Genomic DNA, 6,000 nt, shown 5'->3' on the forward strand with positions numbered 1-6,000 from the left:
CAAATTGGTGAAGCGTAGCGACGATAGCAAATTGCAGAGCGTCGGTGAGCAAGTAAAGCGGGTGAGAAAAACTGCTGGCGATGGTCTGATCCTGGAACTTGGCATTAACTCAAAGCCTTCTATGCTAAAAATGAGAAGTGAGAGCACTAGCTCAGGAAACCATCCTGGAGATCAGAGATATAGACTTTCTGGTTTCTAAAGAAGACGTGCTGGTATACTGCAGAATAAAAAAAATCGGATAGGTTTGACAAGCTGTAGAGTGAGAAAGAGGTCTGAGAGACCAGCAAAAAAGAGGTGCTACAAATGCTTGGAGTTTGGACATATTGCCAAGTTTTGAAAGAGCACGTTCGACCGCTCTGGGTGCTGCCTAAGGCTCCTGCAGCTCAACCTAAACCACTGCTTGGTGGCCCAAGAGCTACTGAAGCAAACGGTTCGGGAGTTAAAGGTGGACGCTGCTTTGTTGAGCGAGCTATATAGAAGAATACAGAGTCCAAGCTACGTCGAGGACGCGGATGGAAAGGCGTCAATTTGTGTATGTGGACTGGAACAGTTCCAGCTTACGGATGTCCGATCGTCGAGTGGTTTCGTGCGGGCTAGATGGGGAAACCAGTGGCTATACAGTTGCTATCTGGCTCCCAGCCTCACTTTCTCATGATTCGCGGCCATCATGGAGGAGATAGCACACGACGTAAGGGGGAAGTCACAGGATATCATCGCTGGCGATTTCAATGCTTGGGCAGAAGAATGTGGTAGCACCCAGGCAAACGCCCCTTTTGAACTATGGCAACCAGTACACTTTCACCAGAGCAGACACTGGATCGGTTATAAAATCTAGCCTTCGCTAGCTGCCCAATTGCTAGATCAGCGAAATGGGCCATTAGCGATGCATATGCAGCTAGTGACCATCACAATTGATCTGGACCACACTGAGCCACCGCGTGGAAACGGGCCACACGTCGGAAGGGCTTACAAAGTAGATACTCTGGACCCGGAAGCCTTCGCTGGATCCTTCGTAGTTCCCGAATGAAGTGACAACGCAGAGGTAAGCGCCGAGCTGCTCATGTGTTCAATCAAGGATGCCTGCGAGGCTAGTATGGCGGTGCGAAGACCGTGCAAAAGGTACCACGTACCAGTATACTGATAAAACGAGGAGATCGCAAACGTAAGAAGGTAATGTATAAGATCACGAAGGATCCTGCAACGATCAAGAGGCAGAGCTGATTTTGAAGAAAGAAGACTGGAGTACGCGGCTAATCGTAGGCTGCTGAAGAAGTCCATTCTGAGCAGTAAGAGGGACAAATTCCTGGAACTTTGCGATGAACCCGATAGAGACATTTGGGGAAAGGTCTACAAAATGGTACTGAAAAAACTAAAGCCAAATATCTGCGCAGTGCCTAGAGAGGAGGACGTCCATAATGGCATAGTGGATGCGCTGTTCACAGGCTCAGAGCACCGGCTCTGTAAGGAGTAGAGGTGGGCGCGGGCCTGTATTTTGAGGCCCGTTGCTGTTTCAGCGTTTTTGAGAGCTTACTGTTATGCTGAGAATGTTTAAAATATTTGACTAATGATTTGCAGCAATCTACATATACATATCGCTGCGTGTAGTCATCACTCCACATGTCGGTCGTGTATGCCAGTTGTTGGTCTTTCAAACTTATGATAAGTTGAGTCTTTAATTTCGTATTCTTGATCCATGATGGTAGTGCTTAACTCTTTACGGGATATAACCAAATCATCAAAAGATTGCCTTTCAAATTCTGCTCCTATGTTGAGAAGCGCTTGGCTATATTCCCGTTAGCCGCTACCAACCAATTCACATAAAAAACAGACAATCAATAAGCACGTGCAATGGGAATAGAAATTACCTTCGGTAATATTGAAAGGGTGCAAGTTTTTTTACAATTAAGGCTAGCTGCTTTCGAGCTAAAGAATCCCGAAATCGCGTTGAAACAACAACAACAACAAATAAAATGTACAATTTGGGCTGTGACGCGTCTTGTTGAGACATGCACTTATGGCGGCAGAGGGTACCCGTGCCTTGTTTTGTATTATGCACCAGTTCATGCTTACAGCTCCAGAAGTAAACAACATCTACATTATTGTCATTATAATTAACGCAATCGAAAAGTCTCCTCACTTCACTCCAGCTTTTACAGCGGTAAATAAAACAAGTAAGAAAGCTACAGTCGAGTGTGCTCGACTGTGAGATACCCGCTACCCATTTTTAATAAAGGCAAAATATTGCGGTATCATTTTCAAAATATACCGAAAATACTAAAAAAAATACTAAAAATATACCAAATGATATGTTTGGTATATCTATATAGTACACCATTCAAAATATAGCATAGACGGCACAATGTGATTGTCGGCCAAAGCAACTCAGACTCATAGTAAGTAGGCGTTTTTGCCCATACAAAAGTATTTCTTCAATAACTTCCACAATTTTTATCTGATCGCAATCAAATTTTCAGGAATCATAACTATTACAGTAATTATTGCATATACCAAAATTCGTAACTCTAGCTTGAAAATTACGCTTTTTATTCGATTTTTTTGATTTGCGGGGGCGGAAGTGGGCGTGGCAAAAATTTGAAACAAACTTGATCTGCGTGCAGATATAACAAATGCTGTCGAAAAAAAATTATAGCTCTATCTCTTATAGTCTCTGAGATCCAGTGTTTCATACGGACGGACGGACAGACACACAGACGGACATGGCTATATCGTCTCGGCTGTTGGCGCTGATCAAGAATATATATACTTTATAGGGTCGGAGATGCCTCCTTCTACCTGTTACATACATTTCCTGCCGGCACAAAGTTATAATACCCTTCTACCCTATGGGTAGCGGGTATAAAAAGTGAAGGTTTAAAGCTTATACAAACTGAAATCGGCAATTCGGCCCAGTGTGCAGCGTCCTGAATGGTTTGTCGCGACATTTTTATTTTTCACAAATTTGTTAATTTCACAATAGGCCGCCAATTTTGAATTAGTGGTGTGCAAGCAAGTAAGATATTGTATAAGCAAATCGATAGTAGCATCAATAAGCAATTAAAATGTTATAAATGGCGGTTATATTTCGATCAAATCAAAATTGTTTTCAGGCCTATTTCGGGTTTTTACGGGCCTACTTCGGGTTATTACGGGCCGGGCCTTTTTGCTAAGCCCCGAGCCCGCACGAATCTTAATTTTAAGGACCGGGCCCGCTCCGGGCCTGTGTAAGCCCGCGGGCCACGAAACAAAGCCCGGCCCGTGCCCACCTCTAATGACAACTACCATAGTTTACGCTTTTTGTGGATTGGCGGGGGCGGAAGTAGGCGTGTCAAAAATTTGAAACAAACAAAAAAATTATAGCTCTATCTCATATAGTCTCTGAGATCTACATATGTAGGTGTTCATAAGCACAGACGGATGGACAGATCGTCTCAGCTATTGATGCTGATTAAGAATATATATACTTTATAGGGTCGGAGATGCCTCCTTCTTCCTGTCACATACATTTCCTGCCAGCACAAAGTTATAATACCCTTCTGCCCTATGGGTAGCGGTTATAAAAAATATTACCGCTATATTTTGCCTCAGAGTCGAGCACACTTGACCGTAGCTTTCTTGATTTTTTATGTTGTTGAATGATCAGCTTAAAAGTATGCAATATTTCGTTCTCCAATTACAAGTTTGTATGGCATAATTGCAGGTTTGTTTACATAAAGAAAAACGTAAAGAGTAAATTTTACTTATTTCCCTGTTGCAATTCTCAAATGCTTTTAGTTTCGGTTTGCTTGGAGCCTCTCTAGTAGTTGTCACTCACATGAAATTGTGTAAAACCTTAAACTACGTACATGTGTGTGTGGTTTAAAAAATAAAACTACTGATTAAATTAGTTGTCTATAATTAAGCAGCGAGATAACATTAATAGTTGAACGACTTAAGAGTACACTTTTAACGCTAACTAACTGTATTTTACATGTAATTGTAAGGCAATGATGTTGTTTAAAATAGGGATTGCATTCAATAGAAAAAAAATATTAATATTCAAAATTATATCTCATATGCTGGAACGTGTGCACAATTGTTCCTCCTCCCTCTGCAGTATGCTTATCTTTAGTTTGAGCTCCTTGACTCGCAATCGATGCACCTCGCGCTTATATTCGAGCTCCTACTTTGCCTTGCTCACCTCAATTTTCTTGGCGTCCGAGGCCAGTTGTTGCTCCCCACAACGGAACTTCGCCTCCTTCATCCTGCAGTAATTTATGCGCTCCTCATAGTTATTACCGCCGTCGCCCATCGTCACACCTCCTTCCCCACCTCCAACACCCGTCTCCGTAATATTCTATTGAAATACACACCCAATTATTATAGAAACACACGAGCTTTTTATTATCTTGATTATTTAGTTATTATATATTCAGTTATTTTTCAACACCAACACCACCTCTGAGATTATGAACGAAGTGAGAGAGCGAGAGTCAGTGTGACCAACGTGCCCAACAATCAATATACTTCTATATTATAATAAATGGTATTTTTGATTATTTGAATAAGGGTATTCCAACACGCACCCCTCAAAAATAAGATTCATACGTTTTCAAATAACAATTCAATAATGCTTATTCTAATGTGGCTGGTGTGAATTCTGGGAGTGCAATGTGATTCAGCATTCGCTGCAAGGATACGGGGAAACCCAGAAAAACCCGATTAAATCACTTATTATCTAATTTGCTTACAAAATAATATTAATCTTCATTTACGTTAAATTAAATTTACATAGGGACTTCAGTGTCTAATATTAAATTAAATTCATTCATGAATCTGGGCGCTGGCAATGGCTTGGTGAAGACATCTGCGATTTGATTTTCTGTCGAAATATACTTAAGATAAATTTCATTAGATTCAACACGCTCTCGTACAAAATGATATTTAATATCAATATGCTTGGTTCTCTTGTGACATGAGGGGTTATTATATATGCTTATACAGCCTTGATTATCCTCATAAATTTTAATTGGGGTTTCAATTTTAATATGGACACTGTTTAGAATAGATTTCAACCATAGGGCCTCTCTTACGGCTTCATACAGAGCCATATACACAGCTTCAGTTGACGAGGCTGCTATTGAGTTATTTTTGTGTTTCAGCAAATTGAATTTGATTCAAACATATGAAACAAATAGCCTGTTGTGCTTTTCCGATCAATATCATTTTCACCCCAATCAGAATCACCATACATAAGTTTTATTTGTACTACTATATCTGCTTAAGATATTTACTGCAGTAGTCAAGTCTGGTCGTGTACATTGTAGACATCCAATAAGATTACGACATGGTGCGCTGCAGTTCTCATCTGAGTTAAGCGCATCGTAATTTAGTTTACTCGTTAGAGGAGTATTGACCACTTTGCAATCACTCATATTAAATTTATTCAAGAACCGCTTTATGTAAGCGGATTGACTTAACAAAATTTTATCTTCATATATTTCTACTCTTATACCTATAAAATGTCGTACATCTTTTAAGTCAGTCATTTTAAACTTTTCCATTAAATATCTTTTAAAATTATTCATTCTTTTTATATCATGTGCAGCTTTGACTACATCATCAACATATAATAGAACATATATATTTTCCTTAATGTTACCTCTATTAAGAATATATAATATATACTGCGATCAAATGGAGATTTCACAAAACAGCATTCTTTCAAGGCTTTTTCAAAAACTTCAAACCAGCATCTAGCTGCTTGTTTGAGACCATAAATTGCCTTATTCAACTTACACAGATTTTCACCGTCACACGACACACCTTGAGGAAGTGTCATGTATATATCCTCCTTTAGCACGCCGTTTAAAAATGCTGGTTTACGTCCATTTGATGGACTTTCAGATTATATTGAACTGCCAAAGATAACATGAATCGGAAAATCTTTGTAACTGTCCAAGTATTATTCATCTCATGAGCACTTAATTCAGTTTGTATAGCCTCTTCCCAACAACTTTTATC

This window comes from Drosophila albomicans, unplaced genomic scaffold (assembly GCF_009650485.2).
Source record: "Drosophila albomicans strain 15112-1751.03 unplaced genomic scaffold, ASM965048v2 utg000043l_pilon, whole genome shotgun sequence".
NCBI classification, from domain to species: Eukaryota; Metazoa; Arthropoda; class Insecta; order Diptera; family Drosophilidae; genus Drosophila; species Drosophila albomicans.